The sequence below is a fragment of the Syngnathoides biaculeatus genome, chromosome 19, assembly GCF_019802595.1.
Source record: "Syngnathoides biaculeatus isolate LvHL_M chromosome 19, ASM1980259v1, whole genome shotgun sequence".
Classification (NCBI taxonomy): Eukaryota; Metazoa; Chordata; class Actinopteri; order Syngnathiformes; family Syngnathidae; genus Syngnathoides; species Syngnathoides biaculeatus.
Window position 1 is genome coordinate 4,783,709 of NC_084658.1, and position 21,473 is coordinate 4,805,181.

A 21,473-nucleotide genomic window follows, 5' to 3' on the forward strand; every position below is an offset into this window, starting at 1 on the left:
CCACTCAAAGGAATTGCATTGGTGAGCCCAAACGGCATCACTGGGTACTCGTAGTGGCCCGTGGGCATGTTAAAGGCAGTTTTCCACTCGTCCCCCTCCCTAATGCACACCAGAACATGGGGTTGTACCCAAATGCACAACTCGGGAGAAGCAGAGGCGGTTTGGGAAAAGTCTGTATTCAGTCCAGTGTCGAGAATCAAACAGCCAGTCCACGGAAGCAGCAGTAACAAAGTCGGCAGGCATGAAAGGCAGGTCATTAGGCAGGCATGGGTCTGTACACAGGAAAGCAGAAATAGAATCAGGAGAGAGCGGGAACGAGGCATGAGGCAATGATCTGGCAAAAGCCAAACTGTACGTGTGGTCTTATTTGTAAAGGGCATGATTACGTGAGACGAGGTGCAGGACCAACACAGCCAGGATAGGGACTGGCAGGGCCATGAGATTAACAAGGTAAATGGTTGTTTGCACTTTTGCGCTGATTGTCTCTAGCATTTATTTCAATATTCAAACCAATTTAAGAGCCACTGACAGAAAGCTTAGGGGTAAAACTTCACTATCACAACTTTGCTTCACAATAAATTGAGACAAAATCATTAAACATTGTCTCACAGTGTCACAAACATTAACCTTGAGAAAAAAAAAATGGCCAGTGTCAGAATAAAAGGCTGTAAGCTTGAAACAGGAAGTAAAGTTAAAACTTCCACATCTAAACCATGTGACATAAAACAATCCCGAAAATATGATTTTAACAATTTACACTGTCTTTAACCTTTATCTGAAACATCAACAAATGAGTATGAAGTCAGTTGTGTTAGTTCCATGCAAATAACCTTTTAGTTCCAAGGTTTGGTATTGATACTGGTTATAAAGAACTGTGCGTCAAATGTGCTACGGGCTGCTAAGAAATTACCCGTTCATAATTTGGACAATCTTTATTGTGAATCTTTATTGACCTAGCCACCTAAAAAAAATACGAATTGAGAATCATTTGGAACCCAAAGCAAAATATGGGACAGGAATTGGGACTGGAATTGGTCAAATTAAAACAATCCCCAACCATGAATTAAAGTTAATAATGTGCCATCTAAAGTTGTGAAAATTAGCCGGTGAGTGTTTACATGTGCTGCCACAGAAGACAGTAAAAACAGCAGTGGGTATAATTTTGAAGCACCTAACTCAGTCCCATCATATTTGTTATCCAGATCTCAAAGATATAGTGGTAATTCATCACACATGCCTTTGTCGCTTGTTAAACCTGGCTGCACATGGACCACATCCAGGACAGCTGCCAAACCAATATCATAAAATGAGAAAAGAGTTCTCTGCCTCTAAGTCAGCCTTCTAAACAATAACAAGCACACTGAAACAACAAATTCAACAAAACAAGTCAATCAATCTACGTTTTTGGGATGTGGGAGCAAACCCGAGTGCTCGAACCCACGCAGGTACAGGGATAAAATGCAAACTTGACACAGGTGGGGCCGGGATTTGAGCCCAGGACCTCAAAACTGTGAGGCAGACGCTCTAACCAAATACACACATTTCATTTTTAGTCTCACTGTCTGAAGTCAAATCAGACTAAACTTCTCAGGTCAGTCAGGATCACCAAAATTATTTAATTTCATTAAATGTGACAACAATCAGTAGGAATTTCTTCCAGAGTTTTTACATTTTTTTCTTTGAGATCAAAAGTTTACATCCAAAAAAAGTACTATGTCTTTATGCTATTAAGCCTCTTCTAAAAAACAGAGCACTGGACGATTCCGTGTTAACAAGCTAAAGATCCATCTCAAATCTCCCGTTCATAGCCAAGATTCTTGAGAAAGTTATTTTTAATTAACTCAACAATTTCTTGAATTTAAATTGACTTTTTGACAAATTTCAATCAGGTTTCCGAACTCATCACAGTACACAGTTTATCAAAGTGCTAAATGATATAAGGTTGAATATTGACTCAGGAAAGGTGTCAATTTTGGTCTTGTTGGATCTCAGCGCGGCTTTTGATACAGTAGAGGCAACATCTCAAAATACTACTCAAAATGGATGTATACTTTTGACATTGCAGAAAATATAAGATTCTCTAAGAAATTATCTCTTTCGTCATTGTAGCATTGAACAAAAGTAAATAATGTTGGTGATCCTGACTGACCTGAAGCAGGAGAGGTTGAGTCTTATTCGACTTCAGGAGGCTTGGCAATTTCTCCGTAACCCTTTCCAGCCATGTGGAGTTGTACAAATTTGTCTCTGGGGTCTTTGGACAGCTCTTTGGTGTTGGCCATGTTACAAGCTTGAGTCTTACAGATTGAATGCCGTGGACAGGTGTCTTTATGCAGCTAACAACCTCACACAGGTGCATCTGATTCAGGACAATACATGGTGTGGAGGTGGACATTTAAAGGCGGACTAACAGTTCTTTGAGGGTCAGAATTCCAGCTAATAGACAGGTGTTCAAATACTTATTTGCAGCTGAAGCACACAAATAAATCGTTAAAAAAACATACATTGTGATTTCTGGATTTTTCTTTTTGGATTATCTCTCTCACAGTGGACATGCACCTACGATGAAAATTTCAGACCCCTCCATTATTTCTAAGTCTGAGAACTTGCAATATAGCAGGGTGTTCAAATACTTATATCCTTCACTGTAAACTTCTGGCTTTAACAATACAGAGCACTATGAAGCAAGGAAGATTAAGTTACCATTTCATTCTGAAAAGAGTTCTCCCTATATCTGCAGGCCATAATGTAATCTGTAAGACTGGTTTGTATGCAGGTTGTTGGATCCTCTGTATCACAGGTGTTCTGAACCAGGCAATCAGAGCTGCAAGAGAATAAATACACTAGTTGTCCACTTTTTACAGATGACGTATGTATACATCTTTGAGTACAATTGCATTACTATTTTCTATAATCCGTAGAAAACACCAGAATGTGTATTCAAGACTGAAAGGCTCCATCTTTGGCATGTGTGCATATAGAGAGACCCAAAACAAGAACTGTAACGAATTCTGTCTTTCCCAACAAAAAGGTTCTGTTTTTATTAACATTGTCAGTGTGTTCAGTATTAGTGTGCTTTTATTCTAGTTTGCATGACTGTAAAATTTCACTATCACGACAAACTTGATAAACATATGGTGATCAACTGTTTACCACATGTGCCTCACAGTTCTGAAGACTGGGTTTCAAATCCCAGTCCCGCCTGTATGGAGTTTGCACGTTTTCTCTGGCTGGCGTGGGTTTTCTCTGGGTACTCTGGTTTCCTGTTGCATCCTATAAAACACGCATGTTAGGTTGACTTCTTCTTTTCCTTTCGGCTTGTCCCGTTAGGGGTCGCCACAGCGTGTCATCTTTTTCCATCTTAGTCTATCTTCTGCATCTTCTTCTCTAACCCAACTGCCCTCATGTCTTCCCTCACCACATCCATAAACCTTCTCTTTGGTCTTCCTCTCACTCTTTTGCCTGGCAGCTCCATCCTCAGGACCCTTCCACGAATATACTCACTCACTCACCTCTGGACATGTCCAAAGCATTGAAGTCTGCTCTCTATAACCTTGTCTCCAAAACATCCAACTTTAGTTGTCCCTCGAATGAGCTCATTTCTAATCCTATCCAACCTGCTCACTCCGAGCGAGAACCTCAACATCTTCATTTCTGCTACCTCAAGTTGTGCTTCCTGTTGTTTCTTCAGGGCCACCGTCTCTAATCCGTACATCATGGCCGGCCTCATCACTGTTTTGTAAACTTTGCCCTTCATCCTAGCAGAGACTCTTCTGTCACATAACACATCAGACACCTTCCGCCAGCTGTTCCAACCTGCTTGGACCCGTTTCTTCACTTCCTTACCACACTCACCATTGCTCTGGATTGTTGACCCTAAATATTTGAAGTCGTCCATCCTCGCTATCTCTTCTCCCTGTAGCCTCACTCTTCGCCCTCCACCTCTCTCATTCACGCACATATATTCTGTTTTTGGCTAATCTTCATTCCTCTCCTTTCCAGTGCATGTCTCCATCTTTCTAATTGTTCCTCTGCATGCTCCCTGCTTTCACTGCATATCACAATATCATCTGCGAACATCATGGTCCAAGGGGATTCCAGTCCAACCTCATCTGTCAGCCTATCCATTACCACTGCAAACAGGAAGGGGCTCAGAGCTGATCCCTGATGCAGTCCCACCTCCAGCTTAAATTCTTCTGTCACACCTAAGGCACACCTCACCATTGTTCTGCTGCCATCATACATGTCCTGTACTATTTTAACATACTTCTCTGCCACACCAGACTTATGCATGCAGTACCACAGTTCCTCTCTTGGTACTCTGTCATAGGATTTCTCTAGCTCCACAAAGACACAATGTAGCTCCTTCTGACCTTCTCTCTACTTTTCCACTAGCATCCTCAAGGCAAATAATGCATCTGTAGTACTCTTTCGAGGCATGAAACCATACTGTTGCTCGCAGATACTTACTTCTGTCCTGAGTCTCGCCTCCACTACTCTTTCCCATAACTTCATTGTGTGGCTCATCAACTTTATTCCTCTATAATTCCCACAGCTCTGAACATCGCCTTTGTTCTTAAAAATGGGAACTAGAACACTTTTCCTCCATTCTTCAGGCATCTTTTCGCCCGCTAGTATACTGTTGAATAAGTTGGTCAAAAACTCCACAGCCATCTCTCCAAATTGCTTCCATACCTCCACCGGTTTGTCATCAGGACCAACTGCCTTTCCATTTTTCATCCTTTGTAGTGCCTTTCTGACTTCCCCTTTACTAATCATTGCCACTTCCTGGTCCTTCACACTTGCCTCTTCAACTCTTCCTTCTCTCTCATTTTCTTCATTCATCAACTTCTCAAAGTATTCTTTCCATCTATTTAGCACACTACTGGCACCAGTCAACACATTTCCATCTCTATCCTTAATCACCCTTACCTGCTGCACATCCTTCCCTTCTCTATCCCTCTCTCTGGCCAACCTGTAGAGATCCTTTTCTCCTTCTTTCGTGTCTAACCTGGTGTACATGTCTTCATATGCCTCTTGTTTAGCCTTTGCCACCTCTACCTTTGGCCTACGTCGCATCTCGATATACTCCTTTCTCCTCTCCTCAGTCCCCTCAGTGTCCCACTTCTTCTTCGCTAATCTCTTTCCTTGTATGACTCCCTGTATTTTGGGGTTCCACCACCAAGTCTCCTTCTCCCCTTTCCTACCAGATGACACACCAAGTACTCTCCTTCCTGTCTCTCTGATTACCTTACCTGTCGTAGTCCAGTCTTCCGGGAGCTCCTCCTGTCCATCGAGAGCCTCTCTCACCTCTTTCCGAAAGGCCACACAACATTCTTCCTTTCTCAACTTCCACCACATGGTTCTCTGCTCTACCTTTGTCTTCTTAATCCTCCTACCCGCTCCCAGAGTCATCCTACACACCACCATCCTATGCTGTCGAGTTATACTCTCCCCTACCACTACTTTACAGTCAGTAATCTCCTTCAGATTACATCGCCTGCACAAAATATAATCCACCTGCGTGCTTCTACCTCTGCTCTTGTAGGTCACTATATGTTCCTCCCTCTTCTGGAAATAAGTGTTCACTACAGCCATCTACATCCTTTTTACCAAGTCCACCACCATCTATCCCTCAAAATTCCTTTCCTGAATGGCGTACTTACCCATCACTTCTTCATCGCCCCTGTTTCCTTTACCAATATGTCCATTACAATCTGCACCAATCACAACTCTCTCGCTGTCTGGGATGCTCAGAACTACTTCATCTAGTTCCTTCCAGAATTTCTCTTTCAACTCTAGGTCACATCCTACCTGTGGGGCAAGGCCGCTAACCACATTATACATAACACCCTCAATTTCAAATTTTAGTCTCATCACTCGATCTGATACTCTTTTCACCTCCAAGACATTCTTAGCCAGCTCTTCCTTTAAAATAACCCCTACTCCATTTCTCTTCCAATCTACTCCATGGTAGAATAATTTAAACCCTGCTCCTACACTTCTAGCCTTACTACCTTTCCACCTGCTCTCTTGGATGCACAGTACATCAACCTTTCTCCTAATCATCATGTCAACCAACTCCTGAGCTTTTCCTGTCATAGTCCCAACATTTAAAGTCCCTACACTCGGTTGTAACGATCTGTGCATTCCTGTTTTTCTTCTGATGACGGATCCGGTTTCCTCCTCTTCTTTGTCTTCGACCCACAGTAGCTGAATTTCCACCGACGCCGTGCAGGTTAGCAGTGCCGGGGGCGGACGTTGTTAACCCGGGCCACGACCGATCTGGTATGGGATACTTTAGATGAACGCTCATATACATGGTAGGTTGACTGAAGACTCTAAATTGCCTATAGGTGTCAACGTGAGTGCGAATGGTTCTTTGTTTATATGTGTGGTGCGATTGGGTGGCGACCAGTTCAGGGTCTACCCGTCTCCCGCCCGAAGATAACTGGGATGGGTTCCAACTACCCTGCAACCATAGTGAGAATAAGCAGTATAGAAAAAGGATGGATGGATGTTGAAAGCTCAGAATACTTTGGTTAATTTATCTTGGTACAAAAGAGAAGGGAAGTATTAGGAAAAGGAAAACCTGTATACTACATTTACAACAATAAACTTTGTAAAATAGATAGATTTCTGATAGTGTTAATGATAATTAAATGTAGAATTTGTTGTATTAAATCTAATTCAATTATATTGGGCGGCAGGTGTAGCATTTGGTTAGATCTTTGGTCAAACAGTTCTGAGGACCGGAGTTCAAATCCCAGCCCCATCTAAGTGGACTTTGCATGTTCTCCCCGTCCCGTTGTGCGTTTTCACCGGGCACTTCGGTTTCGTCCCACTTCCCAAAAATGCATGAATTGGAGACTCTGAATTGGCCATAGATGTGATTTTGAGTGTGACTGTTAGTCTCTACGTGCCCTGTGATTGGCTGGCAACCAGTTCCGGGTGTAGCCTGCCTCATGACCGAAGATAGCTGGGATAGGGTCCAGCACTCCTGTGACCCTTGCGAAGATAAGTAGCTCATAAAATGGATGGCTGGATAAATTATACTGAGGTCCGTGACTGTGTTTGTCGGCAATGGTCTAATATCTTTAAAGATTTTTAAGTAGTCCTTATAGTTTACACAAAACAAATAGAGAAATTAAATGCATTCATTCAATTATTACACCATTGGCAAGATTGGTCTTACTATATAGTTAATACGACGGACACATCACGCCTGAAGCAGCCCCTAAACCGATGTTCAAAAAGAAAGCAGTTGCTCCAATTTGATTCACAAGGCACAAAAACATGTTCGTTGGACCAAATGATGGCAACTGAATCTGATACCTCCGTGTGTGCATGCGAGTGTGTGTCCCAACTGTAAAAATATGCTAACTCTGCCCAGACAACTCCTTAAGTCACCAGTGACAGCTGTCACACACCTGAGATGGCAAAGGAGAAAAAAAAAAACATCACACAGTTCATGAACACACAGGCATAAAAAGGGACACACAATCCCTTGCGCACTCTCTCTCACTCTCTCTCCCTCACACACACAAAAAAAAATATTTACTAGCCTGTTCAGATGAAACTTTGCGCAGATTAAAACTGTTAAAACTCACATTTGATCAAGCGTGTCTGCAGGTTGGTGCCAAGCAGTGAGGGAAAGGCGGCGTTTGACAAAAGTGACAAGAGTGTGGATAGAGAGCGCTGAGAGTTAAATCTTTCACTTCAGCAAAACAAACTTTTCAGTCAAATGGTGTGAAAGCCAAAGATGACTTTAGATTACAGTCTGCTTCTTTTTCAAACAAAAGAATGTGCCATGCTATCAGTTTCTATCAGACTATCACAACAAGGTGTCCTCATTTTGAGTGATCACTGTGCAAAACATTTTATTTAAGAATATCTGTTAAAAACAAAAAAACAAGTATGTACAACTATTGTGTTCAACTGAACAATAACAGGATATATGTAATGCACAGGGGGAATGGGGGGATGTTCAAATGCAATTTTAATAGTTTTGCATTTGAACATAACCAATTTAGGAATAGGGAAAGACAATGAACCACACAATGATTCAATTACTTTTTGATTCTATATAAATATATATATGTATATGAAACAAGATAAATGTAGTTGTTTTGTGTGTAGCCATTGCACAGTTTCAAATGAGTAAAATAATTGTATTTACTGGTTTGTTTGGATCGAGATGAAGTGCCTGCAATACTATTTGATATTTGTTCCCTTTTTTATGAGAATCCTTATGGAAAAAACATTGCAATAACAATGGCATGTAAGTGTGTTTGAGAACTTGAAGCGACCACAGAGGTACTTTGGAAGTTATTTATAGTTTCTATTGCATATCTGCAATATGCAATTTTGAAACTTTAGGTTATGCACCCAATAGATTAATGTGAGAGTTGACCTAAAAATTGGAGTATTGAAACCCTTGTTTATTAGCTACGCATATTGCACGTCATTATTCGAATGCCAGAAGGTCATCATGTTGACTGATGCCACAGCTGCTGTGATCATAAGAATGAGTGTGTGCTGTCATGTTTATGTTCCTAATTATGCATCCAACAAATGAAGCTACAGGACTATTGAATAATAAAGTATCTGTGAATAAAAAATGGTGCAATATCACAGTAGATGAAAGGGGGATTCCCACTTAGTCATAAGTGTCATGATGATTATTGTGTGACAGGGGAGGGTGAGCATGTGTGTGTGTGTGATTGTGTCTTACTGTGTGTTGTGTTTTTATTAAAGCAGGCTCTCGATTTCCCAACCTGTCATCCAGCCCTATTAGGCAAAAGCTAACAAAATTTGTCATGAATATGCAGTAATAACGTGCAAATTGCTATCCACTGCCAATGTGTGTGTGTGTGTGTGTGTGTGTGTGTGTGTACGTGTGTGTGTGGATTTGCCCTCGGGCTGTAGACACTGGCATTGTAAACCTAATTCTTTCTACACCATTACAGCAATAGGGCATAATTCAGTAGAACAGAAACATTCAAATTAACTGCCATATACGCACACGCATTTGCAAATACATGCACAAATACAGCCAAAAAAAATGTACCCTTCATGTTACACATTGCATTTAAAGGTTAATGTGCAACAGGTTATTATTTTTATGCATGTGAGTTCTCTCCTAGACACTTTATTGACACACACACATGAATATGCGCACACAAGTAGATGGTCTGTTGCCTCCATCTCCCCAGGGTGATGTTTGACACAGCTTGGGTGCTGCCACAGCAATTAACCTCCTTGTTAATGAGAGGAGCTCTGTCAAGCAGCCAGATGGCACCGCCTGGCACGCTGCCACACATTCAATAAACACACAACCACACACCCGTTGAAATCTATGGCTTCTGTGCAAATGTATGAAAATCTCACCAATACACACCTAACTGTTGCAAACACACACAGCTCCAGCTGTCTTTCATGTCTTTCCATCTTTCCAAATGAACTTACCGGCCTCACTTCTTCCCTGCCAGCTGTTTATCCGCGACCCATCACTGCACATGTCACAACTAACCTGCTGGGGAACCAGCAGGGAAAGAAAGCAGGCAAGTTGAATCACAAAGAGAGGAGGCTTCTCTTGTGAAGTATGCACAAAAGCAGTCATGATTGATTGATGCAGTCATTAGAGTTACTGTAGCACAGGCTAGGTCAGCTGTAACATTATAGATATGATCTGATTATTAGTTATGAGATCATGCAATGGAGACAGCGGTTATATCCTGTTCTTTGTGCATGGAATGGGTCCCCACACAGCCAGCCGACCACAGGGCAACGTATTGATCAGTGAGCTTTGAGGTAATAGGGCAAGAAGAGCTTGACCTGAGAAAGTCAATATGGAGGAAAAGAGACACATCCGCATCATGTCCTGAGAGAGAGAGACGTGAATGGTAGCGACAGAGAATGGGCGAAAGTGTCAAATTCATTTCTGTGGATACGATAAGGGCCAACAAACCTGGACTTTTGAAAAAAAATAACAGTTGCATCGAGGGGGTACTCTCAGACAGTAAAACAAGTTTTGTATGTGCCTACCTTTACCATGTGAGATTATGAACTTAATCAGAGCTTCTCTCTTTTTCCTCTAACGTTCCACTTTCCAACACTTTTCGGCTAAGGAAAACAGCACTCAAGATGCCTAAAAGAAAAACTCTCCAGGAGTTTATACTAAAGCAAATTAAAAAAAAATGTGATGGAGGCGGAAAGAGGAAAAAAATGACACTTGTACATCAATACATTGATAGATCAGTGTCTGTGCACGTTCTGTACATCATTTGAACAGAATGTATAAATATAAAAATGAAATCTGTAGCTAAACAAAAAAATATGGGGAATGGAAAAGTAGATAAAAGACTGAGGATTTCACCACACAGACGCGCATGTACATACACACACCTGGGTGAGTGATGCCACCCTAGAGGGTGGCTTCAATCTGATATGTTTAATGTTGACGCTGTTGGCAAGAAACATACACGCACACACAAGCACACACACACAAAACTCACCCGCTGTTTCAACCTGCCTGTCATTTCATTTCATGAGACCTGATTTACTCATTTCATTTATTTTATTATTATATATTCACAGCCATTTAAAGCGCTCAAGGTGTGATAAAAATCCCCCCGTGTCTTTGACAGCGAGCATGTTGACTGCAGATCCATTATGCCCCTCAGTTAAAATATGGCAGAAGTGCCAAAAACATGATGTGAGCCACAGTATGTGCACCTCAACCCTGATTTGTTTGGAAACTTTAATTGGCCATACTGTCAGCTGTCAATCTACCCCACTGGTTGCTCTCCCACAGTAATTGGATATTTTCTTATATATAAATATTCTATGCTGTTAATTTTTATGTAATGACATCACATCAGTTAAACATTTTGAATTATCTAATAAATTTCATAAAAAGCTTAATATGATCATAAAAAGAATAGCATGGTAATTCAAATGGATCATCACACTGCAATGTTGTATGAAGTGGAAAATCATTTCTAAATTAGGCCTCTATACAGCTAAACTGCTCTCTTTAAAAATGGATTCCTAGAAATGAGGGTGTTATTCTATATATCAAGTACATGAGCATTAAGATTGCAATACGGAAAATTTCATGTTGCCATCTGGTCTATAATGTGGAACTTAAATTAAAAAAAAAAAAAATAAACCACCCTCTCATAGGGGGTCTAAAACAGAGGCCGAGAAAGTATTTAGGGGCTTTGGAACACTGCATGGTGGTGGAAACATCATTTAGCAATTTATATATTGCCATGGGAAGAGTGCTGATGCGCTTATCTGCTACGGAGCTCAGCCTCCCTGAGGAGGCGGAGCTAGTCCCTAACGCCAACTTTACTGTCCCCTTCTGTCACTTCATGGGGAAAATTGTGTTTGTGTGCCGTTATTCATAAATTAACACCCGTGTGTGTTTTGGAACATGAACGTCAGACATACCTTTGGGGTGGTAACAAAGTCGTCAGTTGAACATCAGGCATCTGTAAAAACAAAGGAAAAAGTCAGTTGCCTCTGACATATTGACAGAGAGGTAATTTTGCTCATTTTAGGGAAATGAATGCAATTTTCTCTGGTGCTGTAAAGTGCAATCAAGCATGACAGCACACAGGGATTGAGGTGTAAACTGCACTTCCCCTACACTTTTGCTCTAATTTAGTATCTTGATCACAGTGGCAACAAGATGATAGTGTGAGAAGGACATGAAATGAAAATAAAAATTACAATGTTGTGCATCACTCAAATAGTGGAAAACAAATAGGTTTCTGATTTTCTCTGCCCTAATAATTGAATTAAATATGAAACTGAAATTGACACCAAAGTTGTCCCAAATGGTTCAGTGATAATACAGCAGTTGTAGAAGACCACAAGTAACCAACACAAGCAGAAGTAGAACATATTTAAAATGAAGTTATTATTAAAATTAAAAAATAGTATGAAGTGAGGGGTGGATGAAACAGAGACTGAGGCTTACACTACACGGGTGAAATATCAGGCACTCTATCGTTGTGGTGACAGGGGTCACTCAGGCAAAAGGAAATCAATACTGACAGCAATGACTCATTGGTAAACGTGTGAGTGTGTGTGTGTGTGTGGGGGGGGGTGATCTTGCGTGCGTATCTGTGTGTGCATGTACGTGTGTATGCGCATTGTATAAAGTATGTGTGTATTTGTAAGATGTTACACAGCATATCATTTTAAAACTGGACCACTACAAACCAAACAGAGATCAAACCATTCTTATGAAGAGAATATTTATACATATAATGACAAGCAGCGCTGACTGAAAATGCAATTGTATCATAATCAAAACGTAATGTTTTTTTTTTTTTCCCACACACAAACACTATATTTTGCCATGACTTTGAGTGAGTGTCAGTGCCAAAGCAAGTACTGCGCCCCTTAATGTGTTATGTCCACAAATTATAGTGACCGTTTAGTTCGTTCAAATAAAATGAAAAAAAAAAAAACACTTGACGAAGAATATGTACAGAATTCACACATCATTTTGTTTTTGTAAAGGCTCACAGGGGGTAGTGGTCATCTCCCAACCTGAAGGTTGAGGCCTCGATCCTGAGTCCCTGAGACCATACTCAAGTGTCCTTGACCATATTACCGAACTTGCATCATCTCATCAAGGGTTGAAGGAGGAGACTATGTTAAAGCACACTGAGTGCTTTGAAGTTAGAAAAGTGCTATACAAGTAAAATCCATTTACAATTATCTAAAAGAGAAAACATTCATTCTCTTTCGGGGTTGGAGATGAGCTGGAATCTATACCTGCAGACTTTAACCGAGAGGTAGGCTACATACTGGACTCACAAAGAACAGACACAGAAAAAAAAAAGACATTCACACTCACAATCACACCTACAAAATAAAGAGTCTTCAAATGAACTATCATGCATGAAATGTGAGAGGCGGCCAGAGTGCTTCGAGAGAAAAAACACAGAACCTGGAGATAACATACACATTTCCCATATGGAGGACATGATCCAATATTCGGACAAAACAAGAAAAAGACCCCCCCCCAAAAAAAAAAAGAAAACAAAAGACATTCAAACTATTTTGAATGTGGTGTGGCCTGCGTTATTTAATGCTGTTGGTTTCTTTACCACTGTCAGTGATCAAATAAAAGGAAAAAGTGATCAAATATAGTTCTCATAATTTTGAAATACAGTATATGCTTTTTAAATCACATTTGTATTTATTTTCTGCCACAAGATCTTACAAAAACTGAAGTAATGACTTTAAGTAAGTGGATCCTGACAAACATTTTCCCCCTCAAATAACAAAATGGTTATTCTAATGCAGCTACACTGAAAGAATTTGACAAATGTAGAGGTCACTTTGCTGCTGATACAGATAGACTGAGTGAATATGTGCAGGTCTTTATAGGTATATCTTACAACCTTGGGTTAGAAGGGCTTACGACCTGCTTACATTATTAAGGTGAAGTAGTAGGCCACATACGGTGGCCTAAACAGCTAGTCAATTCATTACAAATGCAATCCCTTAAGTACATGAATAAGCACACTCCCTCCTCTAATGCTCTGCTACTCTCAACTATACAGGAGACAAAATATTGGTGGGATGCCGACCACTTTAGATAAATCACAAAAGAAAAATTAGTAATATGGAATAAAACAACATTAGCTGATTAAGTATGCACGTGCAGAGTGATGGATAGACTTTACAGGCAGCTGCGCCGGGTGTCCGGAATAGGGTCTCATTATAGATCATGGTGTGCACGTGTGTTCTGTTGGTAATCCTTCAGCAGTGGTTGCAGTCTCATGAAATGTCCTGCAATCTATGTTATTGCGCCCCACGAAAGTCATAGCCACAGTAAACCCATTTGTTTGTGACGTACACGGTTTACGAGATTAATTTATTTTTCCCTGCCTTATAAAATGATATAATAAAAAATACAGTGAGAAAATATAAGGTTATAGTTACATTCAATATCAGCAGTAGTAGGACAATTTAATATCGGTTGCATCCAATAAATACCCAATACTATACAGTACTTCTAATTTTTGAAAGGTATATAAATACTAAAAAAAAATGACATGCACAAGTATGGAAATGTGGTTTTCTTAGGCTTGGAAATCTTTAACAGTTTGAAACTATGTAAAGCCCGACAATGGTTTTGAGTGACTCAGGAAAGAAAAAGTAGAAGACTACATGTGCGTAAAAACAAAAAATATGTGATTTCTGAAGCCTTTATCCTCAAAAGCGTCACGAGTGAACTGGAGCCTGTCCCACCTGACTTTGTGCTAGAGGTGTGGTACACCTTGAGCTGGGTACCAACAACCATCATCATCATCTTAAATTATCTCGCATCTCCTGGAAAAAGTTTTTGAAGTCCAGCTATAAATTATATACCTTAGACATTAGTATGGTTGGTTGAACTCAAACTGCTGGTACTGAGATGCGCAAAGAAACCAAGAAATCCCAATCATTCATGAACAAAATGGCTCGCTTTCTTCTGCTGTCAATGTTCATAGTTTCTCCAATTAAGCCATAATTTCTAGTGCTTTTTTCGCTGGATTCAACCTCGCATTATTCCCCTCTTTTCCTTTCTTATCCACTTGTCCTTCAACCTCCCATCCTTTTGTTTCATTCTCTATCTGAAAGTAGGTTTCCATTTATGCAATCATTTCATCTTTCCACTCTTCTCCATGCCTTTTTTCTGCAGCTAGATCAACTGAAAGCAACTATGGGAGGAGAAAAAAACAAGCAAAAACATGTGTATTTTTGTGAGAGAGCAATTACAAGAAGAGAAAAAAAGGGAACACGACAACTGACAGTGATGGTGACTACAAGGAACTTACCAGCTGTCTATTGGAAAATGTCAGGGCTGCATGTTTAATGTAAGTGTATGCAAAAATGTAGAGGTTACTTTTGTCTATTATGAGCTTGGTGCATGTATAAGACAACAATGATGATACACTATAGGAATAAATAGTCATGCGAGTGACAGTGTTATAAATGGCATGACGAACAGTGATACTTTTTTCAGTAACTTATTATCCAGTTATTACTTTTCTATTAGGATAATGCCATTCCCATTAGAGCCATTCACTGTAGAACATTACTTTGATTGTTACTAGTTTATTGATGTTTCCATCAGATCAGCATGACCAGTGCGTGGGCAGTGTTTTTATTTTGTTTCTTATCCTTTTATTTTATGTGATGGGGCACAAGACAACTGCATAGGAGAGGATGATGAGCTGAGGTTTCATTGTATGCCAGTGAGATATATAGTTACCAGGTGATGTTGATACACAAACAAAAAAGCATAGTCTCACACACACACACACACACACACACACACACACCACACACACACACACACACACACACACACACACACACGAGTCGACACTAGCGAGTTGTGAAGACTAAGGAAATAAACAGTGACAGTGAGCATGGTTGAATCTACACCAAAAGCAGCCTTCCTTATCTGATAGTATAGACATTAATATTCCATAAATCCAATAAAAGGAATAGATGTATATGCCAAAGTATATACCTTGGACAAAAGGGGGTCTGTGAGTCAATGTCGACTTGATTAAACTATTTTTTCAAAGGCACGCGCTTCTCCAAAATGAGAGATCATTAACGCGTTTGGAGACGACGGTGCCACGCAATTAAAATAAATTGAAGCTTGAGGTTTATTGACCGCATGTTTTGTCTCACACTGAAACGTGTCCTCCTCCCAATGACTCTCTCAAAGTACTTCCCGAAATAGGGGGGGAAATGCACAATAGACCTTGAAATATCTGTTTTAGATGTTCAACAAGGTGGCAAGTGTCAGGGTGATGGGCAAACCACTGCCTTGGGCGGAGCTGCCTCTAACAGCAGCTCTACACCTGCACCGTATGGACGATAATTGGGCCAGGCAAATAAGCCTTTTCTGCCACCAGTTCGTTGTGTTGGACACTGCATCATCGTGTGTGACTGCGCAAGCGTCTTGTAGTGTAGCTCCTTCATTACAGTCTTTCTGTGCCATTATAGTCAAAGTCTTGTTTTTGTCCATGTTTCAAGTTTAGCCTCATAGTTGTCAGACCTCGTTTGTGGATTTTTAGACCTTGGCTTTTGCCACATGTTTTTTGTACTTCTGCGCTTTTGGACTGGTTCCTGTATATGACCTCTGACAGAATAAAACTCCTCTCATAAATCATGTCCCTGCCTTGAATTCCTGCGTTTGGGTCGTATCCCTCGGTGCGTACCCATGACACCAAGAATATTAAAAGTTGTAAAACATTTACTTTTTTAATTAAACTTCTTCACACAGTACTTATATCTGCAATGATCAATATATTTGATTGGTGGCTAGACTCACTTCATTTCAAATCGACATTCAAATACTTTGTCTTTGTATACCTTGACTCTCATTACCAAATAGCCCCCAAGGACCACACATTGTGAGTCACTTTATTATATATATATATATATATATATATATATAATATATATATATATATAATATATATATATATATGTATGTATACACACACACACACACACACAAAAGAAAACCATGCCTGCAGTGATGCATGGTGGCGGAAGTATCATGCTTTGGGACTGTTTTTCTTAAATCGGAAGTAAGGCCTTAGCCAAGGTGGTGGGAATCATGAACAATTCCAGATAGCAGTGTTAGGACAAAGATTTCAGGCTTCTGTTAAAAATAAAAAGAAACATCAAGAAAAGCCTACTAGAACATCTGTGGGAATAGTATGAGTCACTTTAAATGGTGTCAGATGTGTGCTGAATCCCATTTAACATGAGTTTGAATTTGAATGTGACTTCTGCAGAAAATTGTAGGTTCGCTTATTAAGAATTTAATGACTAAATTGCAAGTGGGGAAAAAACAGTTCGAATGAGTGCTAGTTTTGATTTGCATTGATTGATAGCGCCTACCCGATGGAAGAAGGGGGAAGACCTGGTGGCCAGGATGTGGAGGGTCCGGAAGGATACTGCCTGCTCTGGCCCTTGTTTGAGTGGCATGCAAGTCTTCAATGGTTCAGTGACCAGACCTGTTACTTTAATCATGTTTATCCCAAATTAACTTTCCTTATTTAAATGAAGGGTAATTCCTTTAAATCAGGTCCAGCCCCCATCACTGTTATTTTTGTTTTATTTAAAAAGATATCACTGTACAGTAATATAGGCGGCACAGTGGTGCAGCTGTAGAGCGTTGGCCTCACAGTTCTTATGACAGGGGTTCAAATCCCGGCTCGGCCTGTGTGGAGTTTGCATGTTCTCTCCGAGACTCTAAATTGTCCCTAAGTGTGATTGTGAATGTGACTGTCATCTGTCTCCATGCGCCCTGCGATTGTCTGGCAACCAGTTCAGGGTGTACCCTGCCTCCTGTCAGATGACAATAAAAAATGCATTAACTTAAACATGTATCATTTATCCTTTTGGAGGCGGCGCGATGGCTTGAGAAGGAATGAGGAAGTGTCATGCCCAAATCACCCTCCATGATTTGACTGCATAATTCTCCAGTAGCTTCTCTATTTATTCTATTAACTGTAGCCCTAGCTTTGTAATGCTAGTCACTCCTTTGGCAAAACTAGCTGTCTTTCATTAGATTTTTATTCTTTAGGATAGTCTAAATAGTGGACTTCGCCATACGATGCATGCTAGCAAGAGTAGCAACAAACACGCACTGCATTTCTGTACATAGCGTACTTAGATCCACTGTGGTTTGCTCAACTTTCCTTTTCCTTGGCTGCTGGTATAATGTCTTTCTTTGGGCCCATGGCAACGAAAATACTGGAAAAATAACAAAAACAATCTTGTGAAGCACTACCGAAGGTGTGTTACACTGTGACGCTCTGTATGTGACTGGTTCACTTGAAGTGGACAGTGGCAGAGCCCTCTATGCATTCGTCATCACTCCTTCAGCCACCTGGTCAGCATAGGTTTCGTTTTAGACAGGTGTTTGGACACCAAGAAATGGGTCAAAAACTGAGGAATTTTTTAAGCCGATTTTTTGGGGTCAAATACTGCTGTAAAACATGTGAGGATAAGCAGTAAAGAAAATTGATAGATTATTTTAAAAATGTTATTAATGTAAGCAAGTCATGCAAAATTTAAAGCACAAATAATAATAATAATAATAACAATTGGTGACCTGTACTATTTTTCGAACATGCCTCGCGTGCACCTCACCTGGTCCTCGCGGGCAACCAGCTGTAGTAAATGACCTTTGAGCGAAAGTGCAACTGAGCTTTCTGTATGGACGTCAGTAAGCATAGTTTGTGAACGCAACCAATATTTGCCCAAGAAAATTGTTTGTGCACCAATTTGTAAGTACCACTGCACTGACGTTTTTTTTAAATGCTGTCAAACGTCTGAATACACAAAATGTGTAGACATACAATTATAAATGAGAGATTGCCAAATTTTACATAAAAAATGCGGTTGATAAATTGGCCAATGTTATAAGTGTTATAAAAGAATAATTCAGATGAACAGACAGCCCCTACAGACACAGTGATTAAGATGCACTAGTTCCAAGTTCCATTCTGATATATTAACAAAGGTTTATGAGGGCAGAGCAGTACATATGTAAGTTTGGGCTTATGGTTGACCTTACAATGCAGTTAGTATCCTGTACAGGGAGTAATGCTGCAGCCACTCCCACAAGCCATTTATTTCAGCTAAAGTCCGCCAAGCACTCATAAATCAGCATGAGGAACCTATTTATAACATCACAACCATGAGAAAATCTGAATGCTACTGAATCTGAATGAGTCTTTTTTTAACCCATATGCTCCCTATCTTCTCCCAGTCTCATTAAATGTTCCATCCGCCCAGTTGTTTATGTTGCACACCTATTACACCCCCTCCACCCAATTCGCTCACTCACTTTCAAAATTCCATCCACCGCAGAGAGAAAGAGGGAGAGTGTCCCTGTCTACGCTGGTATCGGGACGTCTATTGATTTTAATTAAGCTAATTCGTTAATTACTTCAAGGATCAAATGGGGGCATCCATTACAGCACAGTGAGAGAATTGTGTGCATCTGTGTGGTGTGCAGTTGTGGAGGCCGTTGAAGAGTGGGTTTTTGTGGTCATGGTGGGCACAGTGGAGTTAATGTGGTAATGAAGATGATCAATTATCAATCACAGCAAAGTCATTAACAACAACATTAGCATAGTCAACCACCGTAACCCCTTGACCTCCAGTATTCTCTTGTACATCTGTCTCATTTTTCTCTGATAGATGTACAGTATTTGCAAGCCCTCCTACTTTAAAATCACAGAGGGTTCTGTCATGATCATGCCGCTTCAGCATGGGCTGTGCAGGTGCCCGCGCGGCTGCGCTGATTGGGAGGCGCACACCTGCTCCTCATGCGGGCTGATCATCCCCTGTATAGATAGGACCCGGTGACGACTGGTCCTCCGCCAGTTCGTTGAGCTTTATGTCCCGTTCCAGCACTCTCGTTTTCCCGACTGAACCTGTGTTTACCGACCTCCGTCCGTTCTCTGACCAACCTTGTAAGCCTGACTCCTTGACACTTCTGCCTGCATTGTTTCCCCGTGCACCGGACTGCCTGCTCGATCCCCGAACTCTGCATACAATAAACGTGTCTCTTCTTGAACTACCTTGCGTCTTCCGAGTTCCTGCATTTGGGTCCTACCTCTCGTTCCGATGGGACGTGACAGGTTCTGAATTTTTCATCGATAGTGGATGTCCACTGTCAGAGACAATCTAAAAACAAAAAATCCGGAAGTCACAATGTATCGTTTATTTAAAATAATTTATTTAAGGTGGAGGTGGGACTGCATCAGGGATCTGTGCTGACTCCCTTCCCGTTTGCGGTAGTAATAGATAGACTGACAAATGAGGTTAGACTGGAATCCCCTTGGACTATGATGTTTGTAGATGAAATTGTGACCTTCAATGAAAGCAGGGTGCAGGCGGAGGAACAATTAGAAAGATCGAGGCACCCACTAGAAAGGAGAGAAATGAAGATTAGCCAAAGTATAACTATATATGTGCATGAATGTGAGGGCTGGAGGAGGAGGACTGAAGTTCCAGGGAGAAGAGATAGCAACGGTGGATGACTTCAAATACTTGGGGTCAACAATACAGAGCAATGGAGAGTGTGGTAATGAAGTGAAGAAACGGGTCCAAGTGGGGTGGAACAGTTGGTGCAAGGTGTCTGGTGTTTTATGTGACAGAAGAGTCTCCGCGAGGATGAAGGGCAAAGTTTACAAAACAGTGATGAGGTCGGCCATGATGTACGGACTAGAGACGGTGGCCCTGAAGAAACAACAGGAAGCACAACTTGAGGTAGCAGAAATGAAGATGTTGAGGTTCTCGCTCGGAGTGAGCAGGTTGGATAGGATTAGAAATGAGCTCATTAGAGGGACAGCTAAAGTTGGATGTTTTGGAGACAAGGTTATAGAGAGCAGACTTAGATGCTTTGGACATGTCAAGAGGTGAGAGAGTGAGTATATTGGTAGAAGGGTGCTGAGGATGGAGCTGCCAGGCAAAAGAGTGAGAGGAAGACCAAAGAGAAGATCGATGATGTTGTGAGGGAGGACATGACGACCGTTGGTGTTAGACAGGAAGATGCACGAGATAGGCTTAGATGGAAAAAAATTACACGCTGATGCGACCCCTAACGGGACAAGCCGAAAGGAAAAGAAGAAGAAAATTAGATGTGGCACGGTAGCACAGCTGGAGAGCATTGGCCTCACAGTTCTGAGATTCAAATGCCAGCTCAACCTGCGTGGAGTTTGCATGTTCTCCCCGGGCCTCCATTTTTTTTCCAGGCACTCCAGTTTCCTCCCACATCCCAAAAACACACATCAATTGAACTCTAAATTGCCTCTAGGTTTGATTGTGAGTGTGACTGTGTTCTGTCTCCATGTGCCCTGCAATTGGCTGGCAACCGATACAGGGTGTATCCTACCTACGGCCCAATGACAGCTGGGATATCCTTCAGCACTCCCGCGACCCTCGTGAGGATGAGCGGATGGATGGAAAGTGGATGGATGGATGGATATTTGTATGCTACTGCTACAAATAAGTCTTTGAAAACATTCCAATCAGAGAGAATTCTGGCCCCCAAAGACCTGTTAGTCTGCCTCTAAAAAGTCAACCTACACTCCACGTATAATTTTAAATTAGAAGCACCACTTTGAGATTGTTAGGTGAATAAAGACACCTGTCCCCCTAACACATTCAGTAACATGGCGAAGACCAAAAAGCTGTCCAAAGGCTGGAAAGGGCTAAAGGGCAATTGCCAAGCTGCTTGGTGAAAAAAGATCAACTGTTGCTGCAATTATTAGAAAATGGAAGAAGCTAAACATAACTGTCAATCTCCCTTGGACTGGTGCTCCAAGCAAGAACTCAACCCAAGGTGTTGACTCAACTCATTGATCCTAAGAAAGGTGAGGAATCACCATAGAACTACACGAGAGCAGCTGCAGCTG

At 41.1% G+C, this 21,473-nt stretch overlaps 2 long non-coding RNA genes across 2 annotated transcripts in view; one reads left to right on the forward strand and one right to left on the reverse strand.

The window, feature by feature from the left end:
- LOC133492600 (uncharacterized) overlaps positions 1-21,473 on the reverse strand; it is an 80,763-nt gene that overhangs the window by 37,208 nt on the left and 22,082 nt on the right. The window contains exon 3 of the long non-coding RNA XR_009792699.1: positions 11,455-11,495. This is a non-coding gene — a long non-coding RNA (uncharacterized LOC133492600). The remainder of the gene's footprint in view (positions 1-11,454; positions 11,496-21,473) is intronic.
- On the forward strand, positions 12,558-15,323 carry LOC133492601 (uncharacterized). The gene is made up of 3 exons (XR_009792700.1): positions 12,558-12,812; positions 14,711-14,885; positions 15,220-15,323. It is a non-coding gene; the product is annotated as an uncharacterized LOC133492601 (long non-coding RNA).